Here is a 22223-nt window from a genome sequence, read left to right as displayed (position 1 = left end):
TTTTCTAATTTATATGCATGTTGCATGTATTATCTTAAACAAGTGTCTACTACAAACCTCTCTACTGTTATTCTTCAGAGTTAAATCCTTGAATTTCCTCAAGGACGGCAGGACGTGTACATGCAGTAAAGCTTATTGCCGTAATAGGAAAAAGTAATAAAACACTCTACGTGACAATTGGGAAATCAATAAATTACATACATTCATATGATGACCATTGTTTTTAAAGAATATTTAATGAGGTAGAGAGACAGCAACGACCCGTTAGGAAGGGAGGAGAGGGTGCCGGGTAGACGCGGGCCGGGTCTGAGCTCTGGGAGGAGACAGGACCGGCCAACACGCACAGGCCAGGAAGTTCAGGCCACCAGTGTTCGCAGGAGTGGCGGCAGGATTTCAGGGGATTTTCGTTTCACGTAATAACTTTTTGTATATTTTTCACACTATCTGTGTGGGTACATTTGCTACCTTTTTGTGCAGATAAGGTCCAAAAAACGTGAAAGCACATGAGACAGTCTCCCCGGGCCAAAGTGAGCGCAGGATGGAGAAAGTGGCCCACGGAGTCCTGCCGTCGGGTTTCCTGCGAGGCCGGCTTACGGCCCATGAACCAGAATTCGCACACCAGAGGCTGCGTGTGCTGCTCACAAAGGCGTCTCCCAAGGCGTTTAAGCCGGTATTTCTGAGAGGGGCTCCGACACCTTCGGAATCAGAAGCCGAGTGACTCAGCATGAACCTGCCGTGGCCCTGCCTCCGCTCCTGCTGAGCTGTCGGAGGGCAAACCAGGGAAGCAAAAGCAGTAACACAGCGTTCCCTTCACAGTTGTTATGGCTCACAGGTGCTAAAATTTGGATCATGACCCCCAAATTATTTATGAAACCCCCTAAAATAGTTTTAAGTCTCTGTAACGTAGCCTCATTTTATTGTTTATGTAGTAATTGTCATAATATCTCTCTCCTAGAGATTACTATGTTTTTTAAAAATTTTTTAAAATGTTTTATTTATTTCAAAGAGAGAGAGCGAGACAGCATGAGCAGGGGAGGGTCATAGAGAGAGGGAGTCACAGACTGAAACAGGCTCCAGGCTCCGAGCTGGCAGTCAGCACAGAGCCCGACGCGGGGCTCGAACCCACGAACCGTGAGATCATGACCTGAGCCGAAGTCGGACGCTTAACCGATTGAGCCCCCCAGGCGCCCCGCCTAGAGATTATTATGATGTCCAGATATTAGAAGAAGCTTAAGGGACACCTGGGGGGCTCAGTCAGTTAAGCGTCCGACTTCGGCTCAGGTCATGGGCTCACGGTTCGTGGGTTCGAGCCCCGCACTGGGCTCTGTGCTGACAGCTCAGAGTCTGGAGCTGCTTCCGATTCTGTGTGTCTCTCTCTGCCCCTCCCCCATCTCTCTCAAAAATAAGTATTAAAAAAATAAAACAAGTTTAAGTAGTAAACTTTCCAAGTGTTTGGTGCCAGCACGGCCGACATGGTGTCACGCTGGCGTCGGGGGCACGACCCGGCGGTGGGACAGGCCTGTGCGCCCGGAGCCCGCCCGCCGCGGCCGCCCCCTACCACCCCGAGAACCGGAAGTAGGAGAGACCCTTACGCAGCGTGCACTCCAGACACCGGGTCAGCAGCGGGACCCAAGCGCTTCACATGTGACCTTGGTTAAAACGCTGACCTCTAGGATCCTAGTGGTCATGGAAATTAAGCCAGTATTTTGCCTTTTGGTTTCTAAATTCCCGCAAAGAAAGAAAAGAAAAACATTTATCCACAGAAAAGTTACTGCATTTGTTGGAAACTGGTTCAAAGCGATGTGGCTTATTTCTGCATGTGTTCAATCACACCTCTCAAGTCATCTCTGCTCGGACGTCAGACACCTCAGTCCAACAACGGCGAGCCTCGGGCGGTCCGCTCCGCGAGGAACCTGCCGGGTCCTCCCTCCCCGCGGCCGAGGCTCCGGAAGTGCGGCCGGAAGCCGGAAGCGGCGTCAGACCAGCCACGCGGGAGGGGGCCTGAGGGGCGATCTCGCGCGTCGCGGACAGCGAGCGGCCACACGCACGTGAATCCCCAGGTCAGACCTGGGAGGGGCACACTGTCGCCTCTGCTCCCTCCTGGGCCAGGGCGCCACCAGGAAGGGTGCCCAGCCAGGCCCCCCGAGGGGACAGCAGCCACCCTCTCAAAGCCGGAAGCGGTGCTCGGGTGCTCAGGGACCCAGGCGGCCAGGAGGCCCCTAACGGCCGCTGGGCCCGCACAGGCCCCGGGGAGCCGCGCTGGAGGACGGCAGGTAACTCTGGAGACGGGGGAGGGGTGCCATGAGGTGGAAACACGGTTAGTTAAAAGTCTGTTTACGCAGCAGGGTAGACCCCAGGTCCAGAGTCCCCCGCCGTACAGGTGGGTGACCCTTGTTTTACCAAAGCGAAACACGTAAGGACCTAAGGGGGAACTTTGTTTGACCTGTTAGTGGCCACCGTGACGCTCCGACAAGACCCCCTTGCGGGAGGCGTCTTGGGCCCGCTGGTGGGACGCTGGCCGTGGAGAGTTCTCGGGCCCAGAGACCCCTGGGGGGTCACGCTCAGTCCCTGAGGGCACTTCAGCCCTTCCCGGCCACTTCAAGATAGGACGATTCTTTTTTATTTTTATTTAAATCTTAGTTAGTGAGGGGCACCTTGGTGGCTCAGCTGGTTAACCGTCCAACTTCGGCCCAGGTCATGATCCCACGGTTCATGGGTTCGAGCCCCGCGTCGGGCTCTGCGCTGACAGCTCAGAGCCTGGAGCCTGCTTTGGGTTCTGTGTCTCCCTCTCCCTATGACCCTCCCCTGCTCACACTGCCTCTCTCCCTCTCTCTCAAAAACAAATAAAACACTAAAAACTAAAAAAAATTAAATTCTAGTTAGTTAACATACACTGTAGTATTGGTTTCAGGAGTTGCACCCAGTGATTCATCACTTACATATGACACCCAGTGCCCATCCCAATAGGTGTCCTCCGTAATGCCCATCCCCCATCTAGCCATTCCCCCCCCCCACTCACCTCCCTCTAGCAATCTTCAGTTTGTTCTCTGTATTTAGGAGTCTCTTATGGTTTGTCTTCCTTTCTATTTTTTCTTCCCTTCCCCTATGTTCATCTGTTGTGTTTCGTAAATTATACATGAGTGAAATCACATATTTATCTTTGACTTATTTCATTTAGCATAATACCTTCCGGCTCCATCCACATTGTTGCAAATGGTAAGATGTCATTCTTTTTGATTGTTGAGTAATACTCCATTATATATGTATAAACCACATTTTCTTTATCCATTCATCACTTGATGGACATTTTGACTCTTTCCATAGTTTATCTATTGTCAATAGTGCTGCTATAAACATTAGGGTGCACGTGCCCCTTCAAATCAGCACACCTGTATCCTTGGAGTAAATACCTAGTACTGCAGTTGCTGGGTCGTAGGGTAGTTCTATTTTTAAGTTTTTGAGAAACCTCGCTACTGTTTTCCAGAGCGGCTGCATCAGTTTGCATTCCCACCAGCAGTGCAAGAGGGTTCCCCTTTCTCCACATCATTGCCAACACCTGTTGTTGCCTGAGTTGTTAATGTTGGCCATTCTGACAGGTGTAAGGTGGTGTCTCATTGTGGTTTTGATTTGTATCTCCCTGATGATGAGTGATGTTGAGCATCTTTTCATGTGTCTGTTGGCCATCGGGATGTCTTCTTTGGAGAAGTGTCTATTGTGTCCTCTGTCCATTTGTTCACTGGATTATTTGTTTTTTGGGTATTGAGTTTGATAAGTTCTTTAGAGATTCTGGATACTAACCCTTTATCATATATATTGTTTACAAGTATCTTCTCACATTCCATAGGTTATCTTTTAGTTTCGTTGATTGTTTCCTTCTTTGTGCGGGAGTTTTTATATTGACGAAGTCCCAATAGTTCTTGTTTGCTTTTGTTTCCCTTACTTTAGGCGATGTGTCTAGTGAGAAGTTGCTCTGGCAGAGGTCAGACAGGTTGCTGCCTCTGTTCTCCTCTAGGATTTTCACAGTTATAGGTCTTTCATCCGTGTTGAGTTTATTTTTGTGTATCGTGTAAGAAAGTGGTCCAGTTTCATTCTGCACATTGCCATCCTGTTTATCCAACACCAATTGCTGAAGAGATTGTCTATTTTTCATTGGATATTCTTTCCTGCTTTGTCAAAGATGAGTTGACCATATAGTTGTGGATCCGTTTCTGGGTTTTTTATTCTATTCCATTGATCTACATGTCTGTTTTTGTGCCAATACCTTACTGTCTTGATGATTATAGATTTGTGATACAGCCTGAAGTCCAGAATCATGACACCTCTAGTTTTGTTTTTCTTTCTCAGGATTGCTTTGGCTATTCAGGGGTCTCTTGTGGTTCATACGAATTTTAGGATTGTTTGTTCTAGCTCTGTGGGAAAATGCTGGTGTTATTCTGATAGAGATTGCATTAAACGTATAGATTATTTTGAGGAGGATAGACATTTTAACAATGTTTGTTCTCCCAATCTTGAGATAGGATGATTCTGAAAGGCACAACATTCACCAGCAAGAAACAGAAAATGTAACTTTTTTAAAGAAAAGGTACCATTTATACCAGTGACAAAAAATTTAAGTGCCAATGATGACTCTTTTTAAGAAGATATGCAAGGTGTGCCTGAGCAGCTCTGTCAAGTTGAGTGTCCAACTCTTGATCTCAGCTCAGGTCTTAATCTCAGGGTTGTGAGGTCGAGCCCCGCATTGCGTTCTGAGCTGGGTGTGAAGTCTCCTTTAAAAAAATAAAATGAAAAGAATAAAAAATGATTTGGGGGCACCTGCAACCTCACTTGGAAGAGTGTGCAACTCTTGATCTCGGGGCCATGAGTTTGAGCTCCACATTGGGTGTAGAGATTACTCAGATAAATAAAACTTAAAAAAAAAAAAAAAAAGAAGATGCAGCAAGCCTTTTCTAGGGAAAAAGGAGGACAGACCAATCCAATCATTAAGACCTTTAAAAAACAGGAGCGCCCATGCCTGCAAGGTCATGGCTGGTCATTGCCAAGTGAATTGCCCTTGTAAAGAGTAACGAGGAGCTGAGGGCAGTTAGCAAGTGGCACACGTGCACGGAGCGCCAGGAGATGCCTGTAGTGGCTACAGACGTCCTCGTCTCCGTGCGCAGGAAGGGGCAAGGCGCTGAGGGACAGTCACAGAACTTATCGGACGGGGGAGCTGCCCAGGTAGGGTGGTCGGGGCTCAGACACCTGGCACAGGGACATCTGCGTGGGCGTCCTCAAGAACTGGGGCTCGACAGACTTCTCACTCGGTGCCCAGCCCCCCGCCGTCAGCCCCAGGCTGCAGGAGGGAGCCACCACTCACCCCAGCGCTCAGAACCTCTGTCACCGCACGGCTGCTTCCTGCGCATCTTTCAGGCCCAGCACGGCCCTGGGTGCGCTGAGCTGGGGTTGACCATAGTGCTCCACATGTGCGCTGGGAGAGGGTGTGGGGGCAGCACTGGGGGCAGCTAGGCCCTGTGGCAGAGCCCCGGTAGGGTCCTCTCACGTGGGGCAAGTGCCAGCTCTTTATGCAGAGGAGTGTTGTCACTGAGGACCTCAGCGCTGGTCCTGCTTTGTGGGAGCCGTACATGATGGGCCCTCACAGTGAGAGAGGCCGGGAGGCAGCCACTAACTGCCAGAAGCCAGGGGGCCACGGTTACCATGACAACCAGAAAGGTTAACGATGTGGCCGGTAGAGCCTGACCAGCAGCAAGGTGATTAAAATCTCTGGTGTTCCTGGGGACACAGTAGCCAGGCGCCTTCAGCGCACTACTGAACACCCACAGTCAGAGGGTAAGAATGGAGGAGCAGGAGGCCACAGACAGGGCTCCCCACAAAAAGTCACAAGTCCTGGCTCTCTCCCAAGACCTGAGCCACCCTTCCCATCTGGGATCCACTGAAAGACCAGATGACCAGGTCCCCAGGAAGAAGGACCCAAAAGACACACCCAAAAAAACCACATGCTGTAAAGATTCCCTCAGTCCCTGCCTAAAGGGACCCACTGGCATCTCCGTGAATGCACCCCGAGAAGAGGGGAATAACCAAATACTGAAGGGATATAAAGCATAGCGATCTTAGGATTAACCAGGAGCCGCGATCTACCAAAGGAAAGGAGTAAACTTGGAAAACAGATGTGAAGTCTAAGAAACAAGGCAGCTGTGGCCTCATGAACGCGCCTTCAGCTAAAGGAGCGGGACTGACCGCAGGCCCCGGTGTGTGCTCCGCTCCGACGCCCAGCCCAGCCCAGCTGCTCTTCCCGAGCTCCGTCCTCCCACGCAGCCCGCACCCCCCCCAGCCCCCCCCACCCCCCACCGCGCTGGTCCCAGCAGGTGACTGCGTTCCTAAGGCAAGCTGATTCCTGGGGTGCACGGTACACGCGACTCTACTCAGGGGCCACATGACCACATGCTTAACTTTCCTTAGGCCACACAGCACCTTAGACCCCTCCACCCACCGTCCTTCCCTCGGGGTCACACTTGCCTCGTGCTCTGAGGGGTCCCTCAGCCACTCTCCCAGCTGCCTCTCCATTTTTTGCTCACAAGCACTTCCTAATAGAATGTTCATTCATTTAACCCCATCTTGGCATCTGGCTCTTAGAGGACCCAGTGCCAACACAGGAAAAGGCTTAAAAAAATCCCCAGGATGATGATAAAGGAAGATTCCAGCAATGCACCAGGCCTAGGAAGCAACTGGCCAAGCCCACTGCAGGAGGGAAGGCTGCAGAAAAGATGAAAATGACGAAAACCTGGGGCGCCCAGGTGCCTCAGTCAGTTAAGCGACCGACTCTTGATTTCAGCTCAGGCCATAATCTCACAGATCGCGAGTTTGAGCCCTATGTTGGGCTCTGTGCTGACAGTGCAGAGCCTGCTTGGAATTCTCTTCTCTCTGCCTCTCCCTACTCTCAGAATAAATAAATACACGTTTTTAAAAAGTACAACATATTGTTGAGTATTTTAGTAGGCTGAAAGGAAGGGAAATGTGGGGAGAAGGGTGGTGAGTGGCGTGAGAAATGTCACGCAAGAGTTTAACACACCACATATGAAACTGAATGGTCACGAATGACAGTATAGGCACTTTGTTTGGAAATATGGAATTAAATATGAAAGGGAAAGCTGAAAGAATTAAAAGTGGTCATTTCTGGTGAGAAAGAGTGGAGATTGGTACCACTACCTCCTAATAACACTTGTAGATTTTTATGTATAATTTTGGTATAGAGTGTAAATGAAAAATAATTATTAAACATTAGATTGCATAAATGACAATCATGTGGAAATAATTTGTAAACAATCTATGTAAATAAATAGCTGATTCATAAAAACTAAAAATGTGAATAAAAATGAAGACATTTCATTTCAGAATTAATTAAATGAGGGACACCTGGGTGTCTCAGTTGGTTAAGCCTCCGACTTCAGCTCAGGTCATAATCTCACGGTTCATGGGTTCAAGCCCTGAATCTGGCTCTGTGCTGACAGCGTGGAGCCTGGAGCTTGCTTCAGATTCTGTGTCTCCCTCTCTCTCTGCTCCTCCCCTGCTCACACTCTGCCTCTCTGTCGTTCTAAAAATTAAATATTAAAAAAAATTAAAAAATAAAGTCCCCATAAAAAAGAATTAAATGAAAGTTAAAAAAGAAAAAGCAATGATATCACTTCTAGATACATACCCAAGAGAACTGAAAATATGTCTACACCAAAACTTGTATACAACGTTCATATCAGCGTTTTTTGTGATACCTTTTAAAAAGAGTTATGAACTCAAGTGTCTATCAACTGAAGAATGGATAAATAAAATGTGGTATATCATGTAATGGAATATTATTTAGCAATAAGAAAGAATGGAATTTTGATACAAGCTACAACATGGGTGAATCTTGAAAACATGATGCTGGAGTGCCTGGGTGACTGGTTAAGCGTCCAACTTCAGCTCAGATCATAATCTTGCAGTTTGTGAGTTCAAGCCCTGTGTCAGTCTTGTGTTGGATTCTGTGTCTCCCTCTCTCTGCCCCTTGCCCTCTCTGTCTCTGTCTCTCACAAGTAAACATTAAGAAAAAAATTTTTTGAAAAACAGGACTTTCTTGTCATGGGTGGCTGAATGGAAGGAGCCAGTCACAAAAGGCCACATACCATATGAGTCTATCTGTATGAAACGTCCAGAATTGGCAAATCCACGGGAGCAGAAGATAACATAGCATTAATTAGTATGAGTTGCTGAAGCCTGGTGGAGGAGAAAATAGGGAGTTTCAGCTAATGGGAATGGAGTTATTTTATAAAGTTATTAAAATATTCTAAAGTTAAATAGTGATGATGAATGAGCAATTCTGCTATTGTATTAAAAACCACTGAATTGTGGGGCACTTGGGTGGCTCAGTTGGTTAAGCGTCTGACTCTTGATTTCAGTTCAGGTCATGATCTTGAGGCTTTGTGAGACTGAGCCCCACGTCAGGCTCTGCACTGACAGCATGGAGCCTGCTTGCGACTCTCTCTCTCCCTTTATTTCTGCTCCTCCCCCACTAGTGCTCCTCTCTCTCTCTCAAAATGAATAAACTTAAAAAAAAAAAACTACCGCAGAATCTGTTTCATCAACATAGACAAGTAGAATTATTTTCTCCTTTGCTTGAGGAAAACCACCACCCCCACCACAACAAAAACGATTAAAGCCACAGGCTTAGCAAGTAGGTACTGCATTTCTGGGAGAATCTAGTTGATCTACCCTTTTTGTCTAGCCTGCGTCCTAAATGTGTGTGTTGCCTGAAATAAGTAAGGTTTTCACATGGCTTTTTACCAAATGGATTGGGAAGGCAAAAATATCATCAAAGCCCCCGAGATGCTCTCAGAGCATTATGAGAAGAGACTTGGAAGGGGCACCTGGCTCAGAAGCCGAGGGGATCTTTCATCCAAATGAATCATGAGCCAGAAGCATCACATTGAATGGAAGAAAGTGAAATCATCCTCTTAAATAAAACTATCTCCTTTCCAGTTTATTTCCATGACAAACAAGCTAGAAATTACATGGGATTTAATTGGCAAGGTTAGTTTTTTAATCATTTGAGTCATGTTTGTGAGTCAGATATAAACAAAAGGTAATCTCTTCCCAGAAACATCTGCTCGCTGTTCTTCTCCTACATAGAGCTGTCGTTGACAGAGGAGCTCACGCACCTTCATCTTTCAGCTTTGGCACCTAAATAAGCACCAGATAAAACACAAACATTTTTTAGAAACTTCTAAGGAAAATAAAAACAAAAACAAGAATCACTGAAAGGAATAGGGCATTTAAGCACCTCATTTCAGCTATTGTAAGGCAGGAGCGTGCTTCTCCTCCCAGCGAAACTCTCTTCAGTCTATTTTATTGTTATGAATTTGAAATGCTAACCCAGTGTTAAAGTCTACATATTGTATCCACACTCTTGTTAAAATAACTTTAGCAGCGGGGCGCCTGGGTGGCTTAGTCGGTTAAGCATCCGACTTTCACTTAGGTCATGATCTCGCGGTTCGTGGTTCGGGCCCCGCGTCGGGCTCTGTGCTGACTGCCAGCTCAGAGCCTGGAGCCTATTTCAGTCTGTGACTCCCTCTCTCTCTGACCCTCCCCTGCTCACGCTGTCTCTCTCTCTCTCTCCTAGAAATTTAAAAAAAAAAAAAATTTAAAATAACTTTAGCATACTTCTAAATGTTTCTATTCAGGTATACTACTTTGAGAATTTCCCACTTTTTTTTTTTTTTTAAAGGTTTATTTATTTTTGAGACAGAAAGCGAACGTGGTGGGGGAGGGGCAGAAAGAGAGAGGGAGAGAGAGAGAATCTCAAGCAGGCTCTGGCTGTCAGCACAGAGCCAGACACGGGGCTCTGTCCCATGAACCGTGAGACCCTGACCTGAGCCGAAACCAGGACTTAGACGCTTAACCAGCTGAGCCCCCAGGCGCCCTGAGAATTTCCACTTTCACAGAGTGATCATTTGTATGTCCTATAGTTTCCAGAATACATTTAGTTTTAAGGTAAAATTCAAACTTCCTATTAATGAAATATTTTGATACAACTTTTTTTTATTCACTTAGAGCACGCGCTTGCGCGCACATACACACACACACACACACACACACACACACAAGTGGGGGAGAGGCAGAGAGAGAGAAGGAGAGAGAATCCTAAGCAGGCTCCACACCGTCAGCACAAAGCCCCATGTAGGGCCCAAACTCACAAATGAGATCAGGACCTGAGCTGAAGTTGGACGCTTAACTGACTGAGCCACCCAGGCGCCCCTTGATATGACTCTTTAAAGTTAAAGCAGTCAAACAAAAATAATTTAAGTGATCGTTCGGTTAACATCTATGACCTGACAGCAGATGCAAGTACCCAACAATGGAGAGGCAGGAAAGCACCGACTAAAGACCCCTGAACTGTGTAGAGGACTGCATTCTGTCAAGCTGTCCTCAACTAAAGAACTCCAGATAATTTTTCAGAAGGAAACAGTGATGTGTAGTCATGGGCAGCTTTTGAACAAGGTGCAGTAATGACAATTTCTTGACTTTTATAATTAATGTCGATTGACGTTGACGATGATAATTTAATGACAATGTGTTGAGCACTTATCACATTCCAGGCACTCTGACAGACACCACGGTCTAAGGCTCTCAAAACCTTGTAATGTAGGTGGGATAATTGCTCCCATTTAACAGATGGGAATGGTGAAGCATAGAGAATTTGAGAAAGTTGCCCAAAGCCACACAGAGGGTATGATAAGCTGGAATTCTAACCAGAATTTCTGACCCCAGAACTTACACTCTTAACTATTATACTACCTTTTAAAATTTGGAATGAATTTTCCCTTGACCCATATTGTCACCACCATCAGTCCGCAAAAGCCTAGAAATGTGTCTAGACAATAGACCAGACACCCATACCTGGATTCTATTGACAGATGAGCCAATGCAGACACAGAAGGAATTGATAGCGTAAAGGAATTTGTCAGTACCTTGAGGGGAAAAAAGGGATTTCAAATATTTCAAAGCCAAAGAATCCTCTTTACGAGTAGAATCTTCTCTGGCACTTGAATAAGTGGTGCTGGTCTAACTACAGTAGGAAGCGAAAGCCACGCTCCCCTTCCTCCCTCCCCAGCAGCCCCAGACACTTCCCCAAGGTGCAGCGTCCCGTGGGAGACAGCCTGAAGTCACTGAGGCAGCAGGAGACAGCCAGAGACCCAGCAGACCTCATTTTCCAAAAATCATTGGACAGAGTATTTTATGAGGTTCTCATAGATAAAGTATGATACAGTTAAGTAACCGTACATTCATGTTCCCATCTCTAATGGGAGGACTTTGCATCTTGGGCCTGTTGCCTTCAACATTTTTCATCCATAACTTGGTCACCGAAGGTTTACCTAGGAAATAAAATGGAAAACAGCTGCAAATTACCACCAAACATAATCAAAGAAAGCATTAGCTGCAAGTGCTTCAGGAATACACATTTTTAAATGCCAACTATTTTCCCTAGAAATCTTTTCTGAAGCACCCAAAATTTTGTCTTAAATTCAAGAAACCCCATAGGTAACTTACCTCCCTCCTAGCACAGAGTTAATTTTACAAATGTTTGAATTCCTGCCCTGCTCCTCAGGCTGCAGAAATGGATTGCTCACAAAACCACAAGGTCGCAAAACCAAAATTAAAAGAACAGGAAACTAACCTTCAAGAAGCCAAGGTGAACTGCAAATTAGTAGCCTAGAAACATATACTAAAACCAGTGTAAGGAGCCAAGAATATAAACCCTGGGAGACAGGTGTTAACTGATCCATGGATCACAGGGAGAGGTCTGGGGCAGATCTGTCCTTTGTTTTGCTGACAGAAGCTGGCCAGGGTGTGGAGCATGGCTGACAGCCAAGTTTAAAGGTCCAGAGTGGGAATAGACCCAATCCTCTCCTAGGTATGGTAGAATCAGTATTTTCCTGGTCAGCCCATTGGGCAGTTGTGAAAAGTTCCAGGCTATTCTGGAAGTGAATGAGTTTTCAGATGACCTCTTTCAGCTTCTAAGCACTCTTACAAATACACTAAGTACTTGAACTGAGTTGGTGTCAAAAGCAATCTAGGAGTGCCTGGGTGGCTCAGGCAGTTGAGACCTGACTCTTGATTTTGGCTCAGGTCATGATACCAGAGTTGTGGGATTGAGCCCCATGTCAGGGTCTGTGCTGGGCATGGAGCCTACCTGGGATTCTCTCACTCCCCCTGCCCCTCCCCCACTAGTGTGTGCGTGATCTCTTGCTGTCTCTCAAAAAAAAATTTATTAAAAGATAATCTAATGCTTTTCCCCTCTGATGTGGTTACGCATCTCAGATTAAGAGAGTGTGAGGCAGAGGGCAAGGTCAACTGGCCAAGTGCAGCCAAGAAGTGGTGAGACATGGCAGGTGGCCATGGAAGACTAGCTGATGCCGTCTCTTGGTTTTATGGGAAGGCAGTGTCTGTGTGTTGGAAAGAGAAGCCCAGATATTAATAGGTCTACACTTTGCACTGTTAGTGCCAGCTGAATGGTATTAACTCACCTAATAGAAAGTGATAACCCATGGAAAATGTTTCGAGCAATGCCTGGTAAAACGGTACATGTTCCAAAATATTAGCTATTACAGTTGGCCCTTAGACAACGTGGATTTGAACTGTGTGGGTCCACTTATACGTGATTTGGTAAGTATAGTACAGTAATTGCTATGGATGCATTTTCTGTTCCTTTTGATTTTGTGAATAACGTTTTCTTCTTTATAGCTGACTTTACCATAAGAATAAGGAACATGATACATACATACAAAGTATGTGTGAATTGGCTGTTTATATGATTGGCAAGACTTCCAGTCAACAGTATGCTATTAGTAATTAAGTTTTGAGGGAGTCAAATGTTGTAAGTGGATTTCTGATTGTGCAGGGCACTGGCACCTCGAAGCCCCACACTGCTCAAGTGCCAGCTGGTGATTATTATACTCTCATCATGTGATCACCGTTTCCTCTTGGCATTAACCTGCCTCCTGCCAACCCTCTTCAGCCAGCCCCTGGGTGGGGGTGTTGAGAGATCACGGAATCATGAACTGGGAGTGTTTCAGCCCGAGTCTGGAATCAGGGCAAGGGTAGGTCTAGAAAGTGTGTAAATGCCATCCTAAACCTTGAACTCAATGGGTACAGTGTATCTTCTGTTAATTGCCCTCTCTGGACCAAATGAACGGCGATGCTCCTATAGGCCTAGGCTCTGGGGAGTCTGTCTAGGCTGGAGATGGGAATACGTAAGCACAGGTTATGATGCAGGCTGCTCATTAAACTAATGTCTCCCTAATGGCAGTACAGAAAGAACACTAGGGAGATAGAGCATCTGATGAAATCTCTACAAGTTTGCAGCTACCTAAGTGTGGTGGAAACACTTCATTTTGGACTTGGATAGGGAATATACAGCTCACACCCTGGCCACCAGCTCTGTTTCAAAATGAGCCCAGTTTAGGGGATCTCTTTCACTCTTTCAGGCAGAGTTTGAAAAGATCCTCTGGTAAGTAACCTTTGTTTAGGATTGAAGGGTCACGTGGGTTGGGAAGCTGGGATGGAGGGGTAGGTTGTACGGCAGCTTGTGGGAGCCGTAGGTAACGCTATTGGCAGAAGTCAGAGGGAAAGGAAGTGGAGGATGGAGGTTTCCAAGCAACGGAGACTGAAACCTAGAAACACAGGCAACAAATGAGGAAACTGCCACCCGCAGAATCCATCCCATCAATCACTCCTGGGGACAGTTCTGCAGACCCCCGCACCCCTGGCAGACCCATCCCTCCCAGGCCCTCCACAGAGCCCCCCGTGGTCTTCAGCAGACCCCTTCGGCCCCAAAAGACCACCACCCCACCCCACCCCGCCTGTGGCCCCCAGAAGAAACGGTCCACCAGCAAAAGCTACCTCTTCCACAGAAGATTTTGGGTTTAATGAGCAGCTGGACCACAACTTCCAGTATATTCTAGTCTTTTCCTTATTATGAGTTTTATAAATAACAGGATCATCATTACATAACTTTTCTTAGCTCCTCCTTTTTGCCTAACTATATATCTGGAAGCTCTTTCCAGATCAATAAATAATATTTAATCAGATGCTCATTCATGCAGCAAATAGTCACAGGGCATGTACCCCGTGTCAGGTGCTGTCCCAGGCACCAAAGATGGGGTGCTGAGTACCACAGAGTGGGGTCCTGGTCTCAAGGAGATGGCAGGCTGGTGGCAGGAGAAAGTAAGTAAACAATCAGCAGAGGCTGAGACCGCAGGGCTAAGAGGTGCCGTGCAAATAATTGAAATAAGGTGATAAGCAGGGCGCCCGGCTGGCTCGGTGGGTAGAGCATCCTACTCTTGATCCCAGAGTTGTGAGTTCAAGACCCACACACTGGGCTGGAGCCTACTTAAAAAATAAATAAATGAAATAAGGTGATGTGATTGCATGTCTAAGACAACCCTCAGTTGGATGGTCAGAGAGGGTCTTGAGCTGACATCAAACTACCAGAGTCAGCCATGCAGTGACTAAGAATACTGCAAATAGAAGGTGGGTGCAAAAGCCTAAGGCAGAAATAAGCTCGCCCCATGTAAGAAACGGCGAGAAGGCCAGAGCCACCGAGTACCGAGCCCAAACAGAGATGAGGTCAGGAGATGAGGACGGCCTGGGTCCCCCCAGCAGAGGAGAGAGGGGTGTGGCCTTCTACTCCAAATGTGAAGGGAAGCCACTGGAGTTTATTTTATATGAAAGGCGTGTGTGTCATCTTGACGGAGGTATCATTCGCACACAGTAAAATCCTCCAATTTTAAGTCCAAATTTAATTTTAAAAACATACACAATTGTATAATCTACACCATGATCTAGGATGTAAAACTTTCAACGCTTACTTTCCTCCTGCCCCCTGAGCCGTTCCCCTCCAGCCTGCTGTCACTAGAATTTCAACTTCTGGAGAATGTCAGGTCAGTGGAATCACACAGTGAAGACAACTGCGTAATTTGTAGGGTCCAGTGCAAAATAAAACTGTGAGGCCCATAGTTTAGAAATTATAAATTTTAAGGCTTCAGGCACCAAACTGGCCCAGTCAGTGGAGTATGCGACGTTCGATCCCGGGGTCATGAGTTTGAGCTCCATGTTGGGTATAGAGATTACTAAAACTACGTAAACTTTACAAAGAAGAGTTTTAAGGCTTCAAAGCAGAGTGTTAAGCCAAGCACAGGGGGCCCTTTGGAGCACGGGGCCAGGGAGCCAGCCCTCTACTCAGCATCTGGTTTCTTTGTAGGGGGCAGCTTTCCCTTGCGTGGGGGTGCCAGGGCACCCCGTCTGTGCCGAGGGGCACTCCCTGTGGGAAGATCCACAACTGATGCGTCCACAAAGCAGGTGGACATGGATGGCATTTCCCAGCTGGGAGCCCTTATGAATAAAACTCCCATGGACGCTCAAGTTCAGTCTTTGATGTCTTTTGAGACCAAGAAAGTTTTTGTTTTTGTTTTGATGAAGTGAAGTCCAACTCACCCATTTTTTTAAGGTTCACACATCTCGTGTTTTATCTAAGAAATCTTCGCCTACCCCAAGGCAACGACATTTCCTCCCACAATTCCTTTCAGGAGTTTGTGATTGCAGGTTCACCTTTAGGGCTAAGCCCCACTTAAGGCAGTTTTGTGTATGGTGCAAGGTCTGCCTGAGTCCCTTTGTGTGGATGGTCTCGTGTTCAGCGGCACCTGTTGAAGGGCCACCCTTTCTGCACCGAACTCTGTGCCTTACATTAGGGCTGGGGTCCAGGGAACGGCTTGAGCCGGAGAAGTGACCCTCCAGCAACGTCATGCAGCTGCTATGAGAATGGGCCCTTGGCAGTGCAGGCAGAGAACCGGTTAGAACCAGTTAGTGCAGGTGAGATGTGATGGGAGCTTGCTGGTTGGGGCAGGGGAACAAGATCTCCGTAGGCTTTAGTTGCTGCTTCCCCAGTGACCAGCGGTGCTGAGCTTTCTTCATGTGCTCATTCGCCATCGAGCATCATCTTTGGTGAAGTTCAAGCCACGGGTTTACTTCGATTTTACATTTAGTTTTAGGGCTCTGTCTAAGCAGAGGGGTGACAAGATCCTTTAACAAGGGCATGCAGCCGATGTCAGAATGGATTATAATGAAGCAAAAGTAGAATCTGGTCAATTGGGAGACGATTTACAGTCCAGGTGAGAAATAACAAAGGGCTGCCCTGGGGGGTGAGAGCGCAGTGGACAGGTTTGGAATATGTCTTATAAACAGAGTTGATAAAGCCGTTGGTAGATTGCTGTGAAAGATAATGGAAAGGTGAGAATCTAAGGTAATTCTGATATTTGGGACTTAAATTACAAAGCAGATGGAGACGCTATCGAGGAGGATGGAAAACACTAGAAAGTGGTAGGGCAGCAGTGGGAGGCGGCCTGCTTGGGCCGTGTTACATGGGGTGCTCCTCAGATCCACTCGGGATGCTAAGGAAGATTCCAGAGACACGTCAGAGCCATGGTGCCCGGAGCATCGGGCTACCTCAGTCAAACAGGCAGCTCTTGACCTCAGGATTTTAAGTTCAAGTTCGATTGTAAGTTGGGTGTACAGATTCCTTAAAAATAAAATCTTAAAAAAAAACAACTGGCATATAGAGAGTATTTAAAACTAAGCTGTTTTGTATGAAATTGTGTGTCCCCCTACAAAAGCCCAGCCCCCAATGTGATTGTTTTTGGAGATAAAGCCTTTAAGGAAGTAATTCAAGTTAAATGAAGTCATAAGGGTGGGGCTCTAAGCCAAAAGAATTAATGTCCTTATAAGGAGAAGAACTTTTACACAATTCCTAAAAGGGTGAGAAAGAAGAGGATAAAGAAGAAACCAGAAGATTTAAAAACTTTGGAGGTCACAAATGACCTTGACAGGAGCCGTCTAAGCAGACAGAAATTTGACTGGAGCAGAGGGAGGAGAAAATGTGACCTCAGACAGTGACTGCAGGCCAGTCCAGCAGGTGCTCTGCTGTGAAGTCAAGCCGAGCGTCAGGGTCATAGCCAGAAGGGACGGGAGTCTCCAAAAAAGATTTTATGGTTTTGTTTTTGCTTGCTTTGCTTATAGGGTTGGAGATAATAGTGCCTATGTGTGTGAATGATCAGCTAGAGAAGATCCTGTAGAGAATCAAGTAGAAAGAATCCATGCAGGAGAGGGAAAGAAATGCAGGAGGTAAGTCCTTGAGGAAGTAGAGGGGACAGAATCCAAGTGAAGGTTTGATGTTTGATGGAGTGCGGGGAGGGGCGACTCACGCAGGCTGACAGAGTGGATGGTACGGTAATGATGGGATTCTAATTGCTTCGATTTTGCTCATTCAGATATGCGGCAAGGTTGCCGGCTCCGGTGGGGGGGTGGGTAGAAGGTAGAGTTTAGGGGTGATGGATGAAGCCCTAGTGCAGAGTTTGGGAAAAAGAACATACTAGAGACATCTCATGGGATTGCAGCAATGCTGAGTCCAGGGAGGAAAGTCTTCCCAGCAGGCTTCTGGCTGACTTAACCTTCTACTTTGACAGCGGAAACTGGACTCCCATTTACCCCGAAATGGGGGCCCGGAGCTGCCTTCATCGAAGACATTGGATCTCTGCACAATCTGAAAACGTAACTATGAACCTGTTAGCAGGGAGGGGGCTGGGCGGGCTTTGGGGTCAGCAACCACAGTGCCCCATCCTTCACCAGACTGGTAAGTGAAGGACCTTCTTGTTTTAAATTACACTTTTCCATTATTATTAGAAATGTTGGGGTTTTTCCCCATTTTGCTTGGTTATTTAATATTTTATCTTTTGTGAATTGGTTGTTCAAATATTTCACCCCATTTTCTATTTTCAAACTGACCTTTATGAGCCATTTATATATTCAGGATAGCAATCCTTAATCTATTTTGTTTATTTCCAAATATATTTTTCCAATTATCATTTGAGTTTCTTTTTTGGTTATGGTGTTTTACATGTGCATATGTTTCTAATCTTTTCATCTAAATCTGTCAGTCTTTCTTTCTTTCCTGAGTATCATGTTTAAAAAGAATGCCCCCAGGTTACTCCTGTGGTATCATGCTTTAAAGGAAAACCCCAAGATTTTATAAATATTTATATATTTTTATAGTAATTTTATGGTTGCATTATACATATATAGATATATCTGTAACCCACCTGGAAACTGTTACACAGTATGAGGTAGAGATTTGATTTTCCCCTGACGTGTTTAGCCATTTGCCTCAGTGCAGTTTTGATCATGTTATCCTTTAAATACTATCAGTATTCTCCCTACCCTTCAAACTGCACCTCTAAACAATATCCAGATTTCCTATCCTGGCCTTCAAAGTGTTCAGTGGCCTGATTCTTCTTTTTTTTTTTTTTCCTGCCAGATTTCATGGACGCTGTGTTTCTCCTACTCATTTTCAAGCTGTTTTCAGATGAGACTTGATTGGTACCTAAAGCCCTCTCTAGCTATAAACCAAACCCTAGTCTTGGGTCTGGGGAAACAGCACATTTGGGACCTGTATATGATGGAGTGTAAAAGCATAAGGAGGGGCCCCTGCGTGGCTCAGTCAGTTAAGTGTCTGACTCTTGATTTTGGGTCAGGTCATGATCTCATGGTTTGTGGGATCAAGCCTCAAATCAGACTCTGTGCTGATAGCAAGGAACCTACTTGAGATTCTCTCTCTCTCCCTCTCTCTGCCCCTCCCCTGCTCTCTCTCTCTCTTTCTCAAAATAAATAAATAAACTTAACAAAAAACAGAAGGAGATCTTGATATTTGCCATGACATGGATGGAGCTACAGAGTATTATTCTCAGTGAAACAAGCCAAAGAAACACAAATACCACATACGATTTCACTCACGTGGAATTTAAGGAACAAAACAAATGATCATGGGGGGATAAAAGAGCGAGGCAAACCAAGAACCATATTCTTCACCACAGAGAACACAACTGATGGTCATCAGAGTGGGGTGGATGGGTGTCAGGGCAAACAGGTGATGGGGATTAAGCTGTGTACTTGTGATAAGCACAGGGTGATGTATCTCCGTGTTGAATCACTATATTGTACACCTTAAACTAATATCACACTATATGTTAACTGGAGTTTAAATAAAAACTCACAAGAGTATGTGTAAGATTGGAAAACCATATGGAAAATAATGAAAAGAGCTTTAAAAAAAAATGTATCGAGGGGCTCCTGGGTGGCTCAGTCAGTTAAGCATCTGACTCTTGATCTCAGCTCAGGTCATGACCTCAGAGTCTTGAGTTCAAGCCCTGTGTTGGGCTCCATGCTGGATGTGGAGCCTACTTAAAAAGGTTTTTTTTGAGGGGCACCTGGGTGGTTCAGTTGGTTAAGCATCCAACTTCACATCAGGGCATGATCTCACTGTTCATGGGTTTGAGCCCCTCATCAGGCTCTGTGTTGACAGCTTAGAGCCTGGAACCTAGTTCGGATTCTTTATCTCCCTCTCTGTCTGCCCCTAACCCACTCAATCTCAATCTCTCTCTCTCTCTCTCTCTCTCAAAGATAAATAAATATTTAAAAATTTTTTTTGAAAAAGAAGGGTACAAAAAAAATCAATTGGACTTCATTACAATTAAGAATTTGTGAGTATCAAAGCTACGAGCAAGCTATAGACAAAAGGGATAATCATTGTGGGGCACCTGCATGGCTCAGTTGATTGAGCGTCTGACTCTTAATTTTGGCTCAGGTCATATCTCAATGTTTGTGGGTTTGAGCCCTACTGTGGGCTTTGTGCTGACAGCATGGAGCCTGCTTGGGATCCTCTCTCTCCCTCTCACTCTGCCCTTCCCCTGCTTGAGTCCTCTCTCTCTCTAAACAAATCAGTAATCTGAAAAAAAAAAAAAGAAAATATTTGCAATGCATGTATTTGGCAATGGACTTATATCCAGAGTAAATAATCATTTTCCAAAAATAAATTTTAAAAGATGGACAACTCTTCGGGGACAAAACACTTAAACAGGCACTTCACTAAAGAAAATATCCAAATGGCCAAAACACATAAAAATTGCTCAACAACTATCAAGGAAATGCAAATTAAGAATCACAATGAGAGGGGCGCCTGGGTGGCGTAGTCGGTTAAGCATCTGACTTTCGCTTAGGTCATGATCTCGCGGTTCATGGATTCGAGCCCCGCGTCAGGGTCTGTGCTGACTGCCAGCTCAGAGCCTAGAGTCTGTTTCAGAGTCTGTGACTCCCTCTCTCTCTGACCCTCCCCTGCTCATGCTGTCTCTCTCCTGGAAATAAAACATTTTTAAAAAATTAAAAGAATCACAATGAGAAATATAACTTCACCAGAAAGCCTAAAATTTTTTTTTAAAAAAACTGACCATAGTATGTGTTGGCAAGAATGTAGAACTGGAAATTTCATGTGAGCTGGTTGGAGTGCGAACTGATCTACTTTAGAAGATGCTCTGGCAGTATCTAGTCAAACAAGACCTACTAATGCCCTATGACTGAGCACCTGCCGTGCTGTGTATACTTCCAAAAGGAGTACATGTGAATTCATCAAAAGACATGCTCCACACGTCCATAGCTGCTTTCGGCATAGCCTCAAACTGTATACACCCAAAAGGATCAGCTGTGGCATAGAGATGCGATAGAAAACTAATCAACAATGAAAGACCGTGCCTAGCCTCCTCAACTCACCACAGTTAGACCCACTGTAAACTGACATCCCTTTAGACCCACTGTAAATTGAAAATACCATGAATCAAAAATACATTTGATGCACATAACCAGGGGCGCCTGGGTGGCTTGGTGAATTGAACATCTGACTCTTGATTTTGGCTAAGGTCATGACCTCACGCTCCTGACACCGAGCCCCAATTTGGGCTCCTTGCTGGGTGTGGAGCCTGCTTGGGATTCTCTCTTCTCTTCCCTCTGCCCATCCCCAGCTCGCTCTCTCTGTTTCAATAAACAGACGAAAAACATGTAACCTACCAGTTACCATTGCTTAGGCTAGGATACCTTAACCATGCTCAGAGCACTTACATTAGCCTAAAATTGGGCAAAAGCATCCAACGCAAAGCCTACTTTATAATAAACTGTTGAATATCTCATACAACTTATTACACGCTGTAGTGAAAGTGAAAAACAGAGTGGTTGCATGTGTAGAGAATGGTTGTGAGTCTATGGGTTTTTTACCCTCGTGACCATGGGACTGATGTAGCTGTGGGTGCAGCCTCGGCGCAGCAGCATAGGATGATCAGAGCACGTACTGCTAGGCCAGGAAAAGATCAAAATTCAAAATCCCGAGTACAGTTTCTACTAAATGCATATTGCTTCTGCATCCTCCTAAAGTTGAAAAACCGTTAAGTTGAACCATCACAAATCCAGGCCTCACTGCTATTAGATGAAACAAAACCATGAAAACCAGACACAAAAGTTAGTTTACACCAGAAGATAGGAAGTATGTGTTCCAGGGCACCTGGCTCAGTTGGTAAAACAATAAGACTCTAGATCTTGGGGTTGTAAATTTGAGCCCCTTGTAGGATGCAGAGATTACTTAAAAGTCGATCTTTAAGAATTTTTTTTAAATAATAAAAAGGAGCACCTGCACTGCTCAGTCAGTCAAGGGTCTGACTCTTGATTTTGGCTCAGGTCATGATCTCATGCTTCATGAGTTCAAGCTTCACATTGGGCTCTGCACTGATACCACAGAGGCTACTTGCAATCTCTCTCTGCCCCTTCCCTACTCGCACTCTCTCTCAAAATAAATAAATAAACATCAAAAATAAATAAAACTAAATTCTGGTATGCCAATTCAAATGTGATGGTTAGTGAGTGCAATGAAATGTCAGTATATTCAGAGGAAACTGATCACTCATGTTGACAAACTTATAAAAACTAAGGAAACTTTAAATTAGGAGTGTCATGTTCCCACTCTTAATACTTAATGTTACTTAATAAAGTACTTTTCAGGAAAATTGTACACAAAATACTTATCTTTGAAACTATACTTTTAGTATATTTTAGTTCAATCTTTTGGTTTTTATTGTTCTACTTTCTTCATTAGACATTTATGTTAAATCTGAGTCTTTGAGAGAGCCTGGGTGGATCGGTCAGTTGAGCATCTGACTTCAGCTCAGATCATGATCTCATGGTTTGTGAGTTTGAATCCCACGTATGGTTTGCTATCAGCACAAAGCCTGCTTTGGATCCTTTGTTCCTCTTTCCATTTACCCCGCCTCTGCTCA

The 22223-nt window shown here is 45.5% G+C and overlaps 2 long non-coding RNA genes across 2 annotated transcripts in view; one reads left to right on the top strand and one right to left on the bottom strand.

Annotated features, from left to right (window-relative positions):
* Window positions 1–1988: 1988 nt before the first annotated feature.
* On the top strand, window positions 1989–18607 carry LOC120219683. Its single transcript, XR_005525356.1, has 4 exons — window positions 1989–2273; window positions 17095–17199; window positions 17541–17707; window positions 18389–18607. It is a non-coding gene; the product is annotated as an uncharacterized LOC120219683 (long non-coding RNA).
* The window catches only part of LOC120219684, a 14767-nt gene continuing 1522 nt past the window's right edge, over window positions 8979–22223 (bottom strand). Inside the window, exons 2-3 of the long non-coding RNA XR_005525357.1 lie at window positions 11305–11396; window positions 8979–9204 (exon numbers count right to left, since the gene is read on the bottom strand). This is a non-coding gene — a long non-coding RNA (uncharacterized LOC120219684). The remainder of the gene's footprint in view (window positions 9205–11304; window positions 11397–22223) is intronic.

Source organism: Hyaena hyaena, unplaced genomic scaffold (assembly GCF_003009895.1).
Source record: "Hyaena hyaena isolate Hyena2069 unplaced genomic scaffold, ASM300989v1 scaffold_638, whole genome shotgun sequence".
In the NCBI taxonomy this organism is placed as follows: domain Eukaryota; kingdom Metazoa; phylum Chordata; class Mammalia; order Carnivora; family Hyaenidae; genus Hyaena; species Hyaena hyaena.
Note: the sequence above shows the minus strand (reverse complement) of the source record. Positions and strands in the feature narration are given on the sequence as shown.